We start from the raw sequence: 14402 nt of genomic DNA, 5'->3' as shown, positions 1-14402 counted from the left end.
GATCCTTTTTCCCCCCCCCCCCCCATGACCCTGAGGTCTAGGCCAGATGCAGTTTTTAAACTCCTAGCTGAGTCACCCAAGCTGAAAAGATCCAAAGAGTAGGAACCTGACAAAAATCCCACATGTTTCACTGTGTTGCGATTCAGCAAGAAGTCAACCACCTACCTACCTTAACACACATTAATAGCATAAGCACTGCAAAGCAACCTCTCTTGTAAACACCAAGAAAAAAAAAAACAGGGATGGAAAAACCTGTGTCTAAGGGTGCATAAAAAAAAGTGTTCATTTGGACTGGTGGAAGTTAAAACAGTTCAGTTAAAGTGACTGAAAAGAGTTTCTAGGTCATACAAACATGCACCCAACTGGCTGCTTGCTCTACAGACAGATTGCAAGGCTAAGGGCATCCAACCAAGGAGCCTCAGAATACACATCCCAGCATGCTTTACAGGTTCTGTAGTCCACCTGGAGACAGGTGATAGCAGAGAGACAATAAAAGTCACGGCTGACCAACTGGTGGCCACAAGGGATAATACCTCACTTTCTCTCACTCCCATTCCCCACCCCGCCTTACAGTGATCAGTCCCAGAGTGCTGCTTTTTGAAGCTCAGACTCTGGCTGTTGTGGGTGGCTTTTGCGTCAGCGTAAATCGGCATATTTACTGTGCAGTACGGCTAGGGTGGCTTGCCACATTTAATGCTTTAAAGTTGCACCTGTTTATAGAGTGGTGAATTACAGTATTGTTTAAAGTGTTCTTTTCTGTTCAGCCTTATTTAATCACTGCTTAAGTTCTGTATAGCCCCACTGTTATCTGAACTTTTCATTTTGCTGGTGTCTGCAATATCAGATGCCTTGCCTTTTGCAAGCAAGCTTATGGCTTTGAGTTTGCTCACACCATTTCTTTCTTTTTTTCCCCCCTCTCACTGCGAGTAGTTTTTCTAATACAACATAATAGTTTTGTTAATTGGCTCAAATTAACTGAACTTCGCACTAACTGGCTGAGTCAGAGGAATGAAACAATTAGATATGTTAATGAAAGGAGACCAATGGACAATGCCCAAAGTAAGACACTGGAAAAAGGCCAAATTAAGAGCTGTGCTCATGATGGGTCTGTTGTACAAAAGAATATGCTAGCAGGATAAAATAAACAGTATGCTGACCACAGAAAGACCAATTCAAAAGCATAGAGCCAAAGGAGTGACGTTAAAGAAAAGCAGAAAAGGAAGCAGCAGCAGCAGCAGGAAAGTTAAGTGTGTCATCATCATCAATCCAGCCTTCAACACCTGTCTGGACCATTCCAGCCAGTGATTCACCCTTTGCTTTCCAGAACTGAGTGGCCATCTTTTCTGTTGAGGAAAGTAACATTTGAGATCTCTGGTAGTAGCAACCCCTAGTCAAAGGTTCTATGCTTGCTGCTATTTCCAAGAGAGGAATGGAAATAAGAACCCACTACCAAGAAAACACCCATGAGGCTGCCATCAACTATTTTATAATAGCACAGCTGCTCAACCCCCCCCCCCCCCCCCCCCCCCCCCCCAAAAAAAAAAAAAAAAAAAAAAAAAAAAAAAAAAAAAAAAAAAAAAAAAAAAAAAAAAAAAAAAAAAAAAAAAAAAAAAAAAAAAAAAAAAAAAAAAAAAAAAAAAAAAAAAAAAAAGACTGTCTGAAACCTTGAAGAGAAGCAAGAAATACAAGAGAAGCCAGAGTCAATGAAAAGAAAAATAAGTACCAGGGGATACTTTTTAAATTGAACTTGATTTTTTAAAGAGCTTATAGCTGTATATTTTCATGTTCTGAAGTCAGAGAGATTTTGATTGTAATATCTAGTTGACCTTGTATAACTTCAGTATGTACTATAGCTGGCACATAGATGATATGAGATCATGAATGGGGAAAGTCTTCCATGACATGATTTTTTACATGGTCCACAGCATGGAAAGAGATCTTGATGGTGCTCAGACAACATGGGGAAGCAGGAAGAAACAAAACAAACAACACACAACACTTGGCAGTGACAAGGCAATATGTCTCCATTCACTGACAACCTAAGGGAGGTGCTAAATTATAGAAGTCAAATGAAAGTCAACATCCAAAGCACCTGTGATGGTTTAGAACTGCTTTGATAAAACTGGTAATGTGAGAATCTGTAGTAGGCCAAGCACAAATTACATTTGGGACCACATTTCAAAACAGCAATTTGAATATAAAAGCAGAACAAACCGAAAAAGAATCTCAAAGTAACCTGGAAACGTTCTGTAAAAGAGCAGAAGGACACATTTAGCTATTTTGTTTGCATCTTTGATTTAGATCATTCATGAGTATGACTATACACTTTCCCCCGTTTCTGCAGTATATAGTGCAGCAATTTGCTCTAAAGTATTCAGAATTTGCCACCTATTAGACTTGACTTATACTTGAATGCTTCGGTGTTTAACTTGGACTATTTTCTTTCTTCAGGAAATATCTACAATAGCTAAAATACAAAGTAGCCTCAGTATGGCGATTCTTCTTTTTTGTTAAGTTATGATAAACATATTGGGAGAATAGGGTGACTAAATTCAGTTGAAATCCTGATGGGGGGCGGGGGGGAGGGGATTAGAGAAGAGAAATAATAATCAGACGATTCAGTTCTGCTACTGTCAGTTCTATAGATTCTTACTATTCAAGTAGTCAGTCCCATTCATTTCAGTGAAGTGAGTCACGGAATAAAATGCTATTCAGGGAACATAGTTCCACTGTCATTTAGTGCTAGATTGTGTTACACATTACACTGAGTTGCACAAATGTTGATCAGCTTAGTGCCATCTTGCAGTCACACCTTCAGTTTGAGTGGCACATTTGTTGGCAGTGGCCACACCTTAAGAGAATCCTGCCCTGGAGTGGCATAACTACAAGCTGCATAACAAGTGTTTTAAGCCATGTAAAGGTGTTAACATGCAGATAATCCATAGGTAAAAAGCTCCAGGAAATGCCTATATTAACATGCAAATAGGCCCCCAAGATTCCTTTATAAATCCATGCAAATATATAGAGATAGAGGGATTATTGGGACCAGATTATGCAGCTGTATTTTGACAGCCACATGTGACCCAAAATGTGTTTCAAAGAATGCTACTAAAATGTTTATCCCATGAACACTAAAATTAGGTGGGATAAAAGTAAACCCACATTTTGGGACATGAGTAAAGACATATATTGCCCTGAAGCAGACTGACAAGTAAGTTTTCTCCAATAAAGATTTTAGAAGAGATTTTATAAATTTTAGTAGGAAGTGTCAGAATACCAAAAATAAACTTTAAAAAAAGTTTGGTTTGCATTTTTGTTCAATGATATGATTTTGTTTTGCTTTTGAAAACAAGCCCCAAAAAAATCAAAGTACAAAAATAAGGTAAATTTATTGTTTTGGGTGAAAGTCATCATTTGTTGAAAATGAGGGAAAAAAAAAAAAAAAACCCCAAAAAGTAGTATTCTATACAATCCTGTTTTCAGCAGAAAAATTTCAATCAGTTCAAATCCCAGCTCTACTCCTGGCTGAGATTCAGGACTAGCCAATGTAGGTTGTTGCTTAATGCCCTTACCTATCCCTGAGAGACCGAACACAATTGTGAATCCTTTCTGGCTCAGCTAGTGTGATATGCAATATCCTAAAAGGAACTATTGTTATATCAGCTACACTTACCTATGCTCTTTTCTTTGTTATATATATATATAGTTCAAATACCTCTTTTTAAAGCATTTTCTTAATTGGTATGCTAAGAGTGCCTGCCCTTTTTTGCTGAAGATGGTCGGGAGGGAGGGGAGAAAAGACTGTGCTATAAAACACTTTGAGAATGAAAGGAAGAGGTAGCAAAAAAGGAAAGCATATTACTAGTTTGACTGCTCCCCTGCTGCCATTATGCATCCCATCCTGCTGATTCTGTCAAGATCTTATTAGATTAGGCCTAGTTATGACAGAGTTAAAGCCAAGATACTTAAAAAGTCCACTACATTTAGCAGAATTAGGAGAGGAGAGGGGAGGGGAGGGAAGCACACCCAGAGGGTCATGGTCAAAGGAAAGGCAAAAAGAACAAATTGCTATTATTGATAGAAGGCACCTGTACATGCTGATCTGCCACCTTATAGTTCCCAGGAAGAAGGGGTCTACATGGTGGGAGAGAGTGAAAGCTTTAATAGCCCAGAGGTCGAATGAATTCAGAAGAATAATAATCTAGTTTTACCTTTAATCACATGAAGAAATAAGTGATAGAGAAAGAAAGTCAATGCTGAGGATTAAGTCATTTAGGAAGCTGAAAGAAAAAGGGAGCTAATCTAAAGAGAGAGACTTTAGAAGGTATTAAATTGTTTTCCCATGTTATACCAGGAAAAAATATGCATCTTCATCAACCCGACTAATTTCCAATTAAGGTTGATAACCTCCCACCTATACTTCCACCAATGGAGAAAGAAAGAACAGATATAAAGTCTGAGATTCTGAAATGTATTGCCCAAAACCCTTAATCCAAAATTAAAATGTCAAACTGCAATTAATCCCTTGATCAGCTCCCCCAGGGGTAGAGACACTTGGCAAAAAAAAGTTAGCTGTAAGGCTGCATATACATGTTCAACTAATCTTGGAGAGTTCTCTCAGGTTTGTTCACTTGGTACAAAAAAATTTACTCAAAGACACCTAAACAGACTTGCATGTGCTGAGCCTCTGAAGAGCAGAGAGCTTGCAGTGTAGATGCTGCACATCCAGGGGACCCTGTACATGCATCCCAGCATGTGCTGCAGGCTCCCAAGTCTACCTGGTGACAGGTGGCAGTAGTGCACAGGGCGGATGGGATTAGCTGAACCAGAATCATCAGTTTCCCTGCAGCGCAATGTGGGATGGTTTTCTGCCATGGAGCAACAGAGTCCAGCAGGTCTCCCAGCTAGAGGAGAACTTAGACAGCAGAGGGAGGATATAGGAGAAAAGCACCCCGAGATGCCAGAGAACTGTTCTGTGCTTCTCTTAAGAGAGAATATGTAAAGAAGTTGACTCTCCCAGGAGAAATTCAGTTGGAAGTAATTTAAACCTGCTTGTTTCCAAGTTATTTTTTTCCTTAAGTAGCCATTTTTACTCTGGCAGAAAAATCCTGAATAGCTGTACACTTGTGTTTTCTCCTAGGACAGCAGAGACTCTTCCAGGAGAAAGTAAATGGCTATACATGACCTAAATCAGAACATCTCCCTTTGGGTGCCTTGTGCCCTGCAATACTACCTAGTCTCCACAGTACTTTCATTCTGGTTTGTTCCCTATACTAAGACTTCTGAGGAAGTAGCCTTATGATTTTATCTTAGTGCCAGTGTGAGAAATTCTCCTGTGGCTCAGTTCAGGAGATGCAAAATCTGTTTATAGATAAAAATGTCAAGAATTGTAAAGAAACTAGACTAAGAACAAGGTTCTCATTCCAGCTCTCCCTGAGTGGGAAAGAATTTGCATGGAATGCCTCAACTCTACAAAAACTGCATTTTAAGTGATTCATGAAATGTTAGTTGCCCCTCCAGCAGGCAGTCAGGGAATCATGTACAACATGCACAGAAAACAGCATCTGTTTTCCACTCCTTATACCCCATGAGAAATTGTCAGTGACTGTTAGACAAGTTAAGAGATTAAAGACAAGAGAAAAGATCTAAGAAGTCAACATTTCCAATTTAGACATGGAAGATCCTTTAAGTTATCTGTGCATCGTTCAGAAGTGACTCAGAGCCAGGGAGTCTGTTTCATTCAGTTTCTGAGTTCTTACTGATCAACATAGCTTAGCACAGGTTTCTTCACAACCAACAATTGATTCCGAGTGACTCTTGCTAATGCCTCCTAAAAAGTATGGTTCCCTACAGTCCAGTCCATCTAACTCTGGATATTTACTAGGATTTTGTCCTGTTTAAAAAAATCACATTTACAGAATGATTAATTAGAATCCACTACTTACAAATAATTAGGCAACTATGTATTAGTATTATCAGGAAGTAGTTCAGCCTGAATATTCCTTTTCATAGGCCCTCTCTACACATTATTTTTATATTGGGATTAACATGTTAATCACAGCATAAATAGGAAGGGCAATACGTATGAATTGAATTTAAGGCATCATAAAAAGGTGGAATGAGCCATAAAGATGTTCCATAAATAATTTAGAACATTTTTATGGCGCCTTAAATTTAACATGTGGATGGTGACCAAGAATCAGCTGATTGTTGGCCCAGCCAAAGGCTGGGAGCAGGAGAAGTTTGAAGGGCTTGCCCTGCCAGGGACTTTAAACCCATGTGCTAAACAGCCATAGCTGGTGGTTCCTGGGGACAACATCAGGAACTGAAACGGATTACCAGTTTGTACTCAGTGCGACTTCATTGAGGCTGGTCCAGGCCCTTGTGCAGTCCCTGGACACAACCAATACTCAGCCGATTGCTGGCCCAGTGGGGACCACACCTGGGTCAGTTACAGACCCTAGTGTAGTCCCCTGGCCAAGCTGACGATCAGCTTATTGTCAGGCACCTGACTTCCCCCTGTACCAGCAAGAGAAACTAGAGATCATGATCCTAGGCTTCCCTTACACTGGCTAGTATGCAGCAATTGAGATCTGATCCTCAATCCCAAAAAAACCCACATGTCCTACCATGTATGTTATGGCAAGAGGTGTGATGTATGTTTGTCATAGCAGGAGGTTTTGGGATTGGAGATCAGATCCAATTGTGCCTTTAAATGAACCTTTGCCAGAAGCCCTACTTTAATTATTTTCCCTTGTATGCGGCTAAGTGATTCTCCTATATCACTGTATGCACCTCTTAGATATGTGGGCTCCCAGTATGTCCTGTTTTCACTTGGGTAGCCCCTTCCCTCCAAAAAGGAATAGATTGGAAGGAGACTAATCCTGAGGTTCTCACTGCAGTATATTTTCCAGGTCCATCCGTCAGGAGATCAGGATTTGCCTACCTGCAAAGCCAGTAGCATGTTCTGTTCCCAATATCCAGGGATCTTGTCTGTCTGTGTGTGAGAGAACCAGAAACAATGGGTCATTTTCCTCAGAGAACTCTTTTGTCTATATTAAACTACAGTGCCCTCTGATACTTCTAGAGGAGGTGAACAAAGATCTTTACAGAATACTGTAAGTCAATACATTTCTATTCCTCAACAATCCTTGTGGTTTTTCCTCCTAATTCCCTCCAATTTTTTCAGTCTTCTTGGAATGAAGTAGAGACCTGAATGCATCATTTTTCCATGCAGGTGCAGTCATGTTATGCAAAATAGGAGTACTACTTTCTAACTAAATAGAATCATAGCCCTATAGACCAAAACTGAAGGTCCTTCCCTCTCTCCCCTGTCCACTGCCATATGGTATTTCAAGATCACATATAATAGTCAGAAAATAACCACTGCTAAAAATCACAGTATTACAAGCTTATGAGACTCAAGCCTGTAGGAAGTTATTCATATCTAGTATCCAAACTGAGTTATACTGTCAATACAGTTAATACCTAGTTTTTAATAGCAGAAGTGTTTCAGTATGGCTGCAGAGAAAGACCTCTTATGAGTTTAACTTCTCAACTGTTACTCTAATGGAAGCAGATTCAAGCAGACACATACTACAGAACACTGTTTTTACTCAAGTCCATAGCAAAGTTCTCATGTCCTCCATGAATACAAAATGAGTGGATGCGTCTACATGCACAATTAACGTGACACAATCAACTCCAGGGCAGTTTGAACTGAAGTCAACTGCTGTCAGGTGCACCACCTACACGTGCAGCTGGGACAGTAGCAATTTGAGCTGGAGCAGAGTAGGCTCCTGGCTGGCTGGATTGACCAGTCACAATTTGTGGCCCTGGTCTCCATCTACACACTTGTTTTGGTACAGTAAAAGTACTTTGCCATAAGATAGTACTGTTTCACTAAACTAATTAGTTTAGTTTAATGTACCCTAATACTGTCACACATGTAGACAGTAGGGCTGTCCGAGGCTTCTGTCCCCAATTAGATTTGGCAGAGATTCGGCCCAATTTGGCAGCCAAAGCTCCTAATCTGAATGAAATCAAAGAAACCTTTAATCTCTCCGAATCAAGTTGATTCATAGTTTGACAGAGACAGGTTTAAATGTTTTTTCTACATACCTCTAAGTAGCAGGGGCTCATGAATGCTGCAATGCTGGGGCACATGTTCCACAGAAGCAAAGGGGCTCCCCAGTGTGCTCAGCAGCACACCCGGAAGTGGACCAGAAGCACAACCAGGTCCACCAGGAAGCTTGCATGGGGGACCCTGTACCTCCCCCAGCTCAGTGACTGGTGCCTCCTGGGTCTAGGGGGGCACCCAGGGTCCCACTGCAGCTGATCGCCAAGCCAGGAGGGTGCAGGGGGGGCCCCCTAGTGTGCTCCCCGGAAGAGGACTGAAAGTACTTCTAGTCCAATTCCGGGTTTGCCACTGAGCACGTGGAGGGACACGCCCAACCCTGTACTCCTGTGGGATGCTGCATGCACCCCAGCATTCACAAGCCATGCCTGCTACCTCAAGGCATGTAGAAAAAGCAAAAAACAAAAACACACTTAAAGCTGTGCCTGTGTCCGAATCCCTGATTCTCTAAGTCAGCATCGAATCATCAGATTCAGCTGAATCGAATCAGGGACACTGATCCAAATCAATTAATTGAATCGCCGTCCCCGATCCGCGCCAAATCCAAATCGGATTGGAGTAGGGCCCACTTTGCACACCCCTAGTTGACAGTGATTCTTTATTGGAAAGCTAATTAGTCTACTCCACAGTAAAGTGCACATGTAAATGTGCCCAGTAAGTGGTAAATAGAACTAATGTGCCATTTTTCCTGCTCATTTTAAGATTTTTGTCTAGTTATTCACATACTCATTCCCCTCCTGATACTTTTCTTTAGTTTCGGAAGATTAGATGGAAAGCATTTAAAACCAATGAAAATACTCCCTGGAAAACTGTCATACAAATGAAAATTTCTCAATCTTCTTTAACAAAGATAGAAAATTGCAATATTATGTGAAATCTATAGAGCAGGATTATAATTACTTTCAGAAGGATCTACAATACCTTGCTCAGTATGTGTTCCTATTCACTCTTCAGCACTGCAGTCAATTCGTATTCAATCACAGGCCTGGAAATTTAAAAACCATGCATACTAATGTTGGTTTCAGGGGCAGCAGAAATTGAAATATCATAATTAGTAGTACCCAAATTGTTAACTTCCTTTTATAATGTTAGTTTTGGTCTAGGGGAAAAAAAAAAAAAACAAAAACAAAACTCTGGAAAATGTTTGTATCTACTGTTTCACAAATATGAAACATCTTGGAATGAATTTTTCCTTACTCGGTCCCAAGTTCACCCTTCCCCAAGGAGATAAACTTTGTTTGTAAATTTTTTTCTTGTATTTTTGGCAGAAAGATGGAAAGTAATTGCTGGGTGCGGCTACACGTCCCCCTATGGCAATGTAGCAATCACATGGAACTGCACATGATTAGCAGCTATGTCCCTCTAGCAGTGTGCTCCCAGATATAGTACGCCGTTATGGAGACATGGTGCACAGTTAGACTTCGCTGCCATGTGCATGGTACAGTAACCACCCACACTATGACATGCTTTAGTACATCCAAAAGGAATTACTAGAGCATGGTGCGATAGCAACATCATCGTACAGAAACATGTAGACACTCCCATTGTCCATTAAAGCCTACCTTAAAAGATGATTTTACAACATGACCCTGTCCTGAAATCCAAGTTAAAAGAGTGTTAGTATTTTAGTGGTAATAATTTAATCTACACCACCTAGAGGCATTAGGATCTGGATGCAGATTTAACTGAGCTAGTTTGAGCTTTACTGAACAGGTTTAGGATTATCTAAACAAAAAAAATAAAATAGTGCTTGACAGGTTTGAATTGGAAAGCTACTTTGGACATATTGTATATAGACTAAGTCAAGGTTCATATTAAAAAGAAACTTTACTTTTAGGACTTCCTTTCTTGTACAACTCCTTTTAAATGTTGATGTTCTGTGTTGAGTTTTCTATAGCCCATTTTTCCATAGCCCACATAATTTCTAGTTCAGAAGGAACACCGTGATCATCTACCCTGATGTAATAGTGTGTAAATCAGAGTCAGCATGGGTGGATTCAGGATTTTGAAAAGGAGTGTTGGAGCAGGGACTGGAGTTGCAGGGGTGACTGCACATCCACTCCAGCCTCCCCTTCCTACCAAGACAGGCAGATCCCCAGCAGCAGAAGCCTTTTTTAGGTTCATCAATCAGGTAAGAACCTTCTCTGCTTTCCCCTCCATACACAGTGGCATCTCTCTTCTTTCCCTGCCAGTCTCAGTGTTACTGCTGTCTCCACTGTCTGCAGCTGGGCTATATAGGCTCAGCTAGAGCCAGCAGTGATAGTGGTGGTAGCATCAGTTGGGGTCTCTTCCCCTGCACTTGCTTCCAGACTGGCAGAGAATAACTAGATGGTCCAGGCCAGGAGGAACCCCCTTGCCTTTAATACTGTTCATAGCCGAGCCTAGCTCCCCCTCAGTGCCCAGCTGGAGTGGGCAGGAGTGACTCTGGAGCCTTACGCCAACTCCTTAGGCAGCCAGGGAGAGTAGCAGTGGTGGGCAGGGGCAGGAAGGGGAAGAGAAGTGCTTCTGAGCAAGAAAAGGAAGTAGTATTTTTACCCAATGTGGGGACCAAAAAAAAAGTTCCTAGTTGCTGCTTCCATGGCACTTTTGACTGAAAAGAGGGGGGTGTCCATACCACTGTACCTCTTATGGAGCTATCCCTAACACTCAGCGATTCCTAGTGAAAGAAATTATCATCCCCCGATATATCTATCAGCTAAGTGTTATTGAACATAAGCTTCATGATAGCAAAGATTCTCTTAAGTGTTACAGAATTCATTTACATTTTTCCACAATTACTAGTTAAATATCATGTATATGTACTTTACCAACTGATTTGCTGAAGTGGGCATTAAATTGTAGATTTGCTTTCAAATCCATTGCTAAGAAAATCTAAACCTTAAATGGGCAGGTCAAATTGGTCCATAAGTATAGACAGGATTAAAAAAAAAAAAAAAAAAAAAAAATTCCACATGAGGGGATCTATTCGGTAGATAGTCTCAAAGCACACCTAACTGACACCTGCAAGTAAAAAGCTCAGTGTTGCAACCTTTCCATTCCATTTTGAACATTTACATCCATGTCTCCGAAACATTTTTAAGCTAAAGGCATCCCTCAGAAAGTGCCAGCTCTTGGTTTTCACTGGGTGTTTTGTTACAGAAGAACAATAAGAGTTATTCTTTTGTTGCTGCAGAGAACTCAGAAACATGGCATGTCAGAATGTTTTTAACACTATAGATTCCTGTTTGCAATCTCTGCATTTATCTTGTGAATCATGTTTGCACATTTAACAGTACCAAACATTTGTGGCACCCTTGAAAGACACAGCTTTCATAAGAATTTGTGAGTTCATGAGAAACATTTGTGGGACCCTGGTTGGGGAGGGGAAAAACACTGATCTACATGGTTATAAGTTATATTCTTCAAGCTCCTTCAACAGCCTAAGAAAAAACCATGCTGTCTCCAGAATTGCCCTTCCCTCAGTATACACCTTATTCATTCAAACACAATAATTTGTAAAGTAACACAAAACAAAACAAGTTCTCTAGTCAAAACAGACTGCTTACCTGTCTCTGCTTCAGAGCCTGCCATGGAAGCAAACCTCCTACTACCGCTTCTTTATCTGTTGCTTTCAAAATCATTTATAGAAAACACCTGATCTGTTCTCATCTGGGTTTGATGATTAAACAGAACTGACAGATTGGGCCCTTAAAGCAGGAGGCTATTCTGATATATTGTCCAAGGATTCTCTCTGGGATTCAATATTATTGCCAACTCATCTGAAACTTCCCCACCCCTTTGATTGCAAGTGCTTATGAATTTTGATTCAGTAATACAATTTTTATTTCAAGTTTCCTTCTGTTGCAGGGAAATATAAAATGCAATGAGGATTTTTTTTTTCACTTTTTGAACCTTCACCTTTCCTCCTCCATAGTTTCCTCAACCATTTTTTCTCTGTTTTTTGAACCCCCTGGTTTTATACTATTTTAAAGGCTGAAATGGGACATCTCCATAACCAGAATACATTTAAGCATTTACCTTGGTTAGTTCAATACTGGCAGGTTTCATACACATGATTCTTAGTGAAAGACTGGGGTATTATGTGACTAACATCACAACAGACTGGGAATAGTTGTAACTTCACCTATCCAAAGGGAAAAGAAAATAAATTGCATGGCATGAATGCTATCTAATTTTGAAATATGAAGCTAATAGGTACAATATTGAAAGGGACTTTAATTAAATATGTTGGGTACTACATAGTGAAGAGGATTGACATGGGTATCCTGCAGATCAAGAAACACGAGTTCAAGCCTTGCCTCTTAATCATGCCAAAGACTGCTTCTAGTCAACCCAGCTGTAAACGAGTCCCTGGCCCTTTGGACTGGGGAGTCATAGCAGACCAGGCATGATGCTTACTACATCGTTTCCTTGTGTGCTGCAGAAATGGGTTTGTCTTAAACAACCTAGCTTGATGTGCATCTAGTCTCAGGTGAACTTTTGGCCTTAATGCAGTGAAGACCAAATTATTTTGTATTTCCTTATAAATCAATGTCTTTTACTCTAAATACTTCAATAACAATGTATATTTTAAAATTATTTTCTGGGTCATTGTCCTGTATTTAGGCTAGCACTATAGATTAGGCCATGGTACATATTTTTTTTAATTTCTTTTGCTATAATCTTAAAGAAATATATAAGAAATGTCAACGCATTTAACTGCATTATGACATAAGTACATTAATATCACAATGCGTTCCATTATTCATAACAAAAGAACAACAATTAAAAAATAAACAAATGTGTTTTTTTTTGGAAGCAGCAGAGATGAACATCTTTTCTTTGAAACATTTCCAAAGTAGCTCTATTACAGCAGTAAGAGCACTTAGTAGCAGTAACTGGAGGCTCAGATTTGCAATATCTCTTCTGTATTCCATCCTGCCTTCCCCTTAGGAGAAGAATTAAAAGTAGTTATGGGAACAGCATAGAGAGAAAAAAAATATATAATCAACATTTTTCCACGAAGTTCTGTACTAGTAAAGTGGAACATTTTATTTTATAGTCTGGTCACATAGGGCAATTACAATCTGGCACCACTGATATTCAGTGAGTTGGAAGCCCCAAAAAAGCAACTATAGTAATTCTAAAGTATTTTGTTTAGTATACTGCTGACAGAGGAAGGAGATGAAATATTGTAATTATATGTGTTTTTCATGCCAAAGAGAAGCATCACATCGATAGCCTTGGACACTGAAATCCAGTGCATAACTATAGAACCAATAGTATTAACAATACTTGTGCAAATTTCCAACCTGATCTTGTTCAATTTTGAACCAGAAGAAAGGGATGTTTCACTTCACATTCTAGTCTTATCTGTTTTAGGGTGAGGTTAAAACCACCAAATCATAAATCACTAAACTATTGTGAACTAAAAAGTGATAATGCAAGCAGATGAACTGACATTGAACTAGCAAACTAGAGGTAGGACTTGAGTGGCCATGACCTGAACACAGGTTACTTACACTCTATCATCATTAATTCTTATTTGTATTGCAATCACATTAAAGGCAAAAATCAGAGATCAGAGCTATGCAATGGTGACATAGCATAGACTAGCCTCCACCTCAGAGAACTCTCAGTCTACATCCTGACAAAATGCGTTTTGTGGATGACAAGAAATGTGGCCATGAGAAGAGACTGCAGAAACATAACAGATAGAGCAAATTATTGGTAAAGGTCACCAGCTCAATCGCTACCACTAACTGATAATGTTTTATATATATTAAGGAAGTGTTGAAGCTAAAGAAGAAATTTAAATGGAGGATAAAATAATTCCTTTATAGGGTTTTATGTAGGATTTTCTCCATGCATAAATGACAGTCTTGAAAACACATCTCAAGGGTGTATTTTTAATGAGGCATGCCGGATAACACAATATGACGGTTAATTGAGCAGCCCGGGCTGCCGCTTCTCCCACCACCTCACCACCCCTCCCACCGCATCACCACCACTGTGGGCCCCGTGGGACAGGGAGGCAGGCCCCACACAGCCTGTTATACCCACGGGCTGTGGGGGGTCCGCAGCGCAGGGTGGGTTCCCCGGGCCGTGGGGGCTCAGAGAAACCGGAAGTGCCACGGTGGGCAGTTACACTTTCACTTTATTTTACAAGCTGGCATGCAGGTTAATTGAGCATGCCAGCTTGTAAGATGTTGATTAACAGAACTTTTACTGTGTTTGTATATATATAGATTTAACCACGTTGTAGCAACAAAGTGATAGAAAAACA

The 14402-nt window shown here is 40.1% G+C and overlaps 1 long non-coding RNA gene across 2 annotated transcripts; it reads right to left on the bottom strand.

The window, feature by feature from the left end:
• Positions 1–5807: 5807 nt before the first annotated feature.
• LOC102387172 lies at positions 5808–11721 on the bottom strand. 2 transcript variants are annotated; one of them, XR_323516.1, is made up of 4 exons: positions 11683–11721; positions 9059–9122; positions 6947–6997; positions 5808–5893 (listed from the first exon to the last, which is right to left on the bottom strand). It is a non-coding gene; the product is annotated as an uncharacterized LOC102387172 (long non-coding RNA). The 2 variants fall into 2 exon arrangements; XR_323515.1 differs by lacking the exon at positions 11683–11721 and adding an exon at positions 9700–9734.
• Between the last annotated feature and the right edge of the window lie 2681 nt (positions 11722–14402).

The sequence above is a fragment of the Alligator sinensis genome, unplaced genomic scaffold (assembly GCF_000455745.1).
Source record: "Alligator sinensis unplaced genomic scaffold, ASM45574v1 scaffold615_1, whole genome shotgun sequence".
Lineage (NCBI taxonomy): Eukaryota > Metazoa > Chordata > Crocodylia > Alligatoridae > Alligator > Alligator sinensis.
This window is presented reverse-complemented; position numbering and strand designations above follow the sequence as displayed.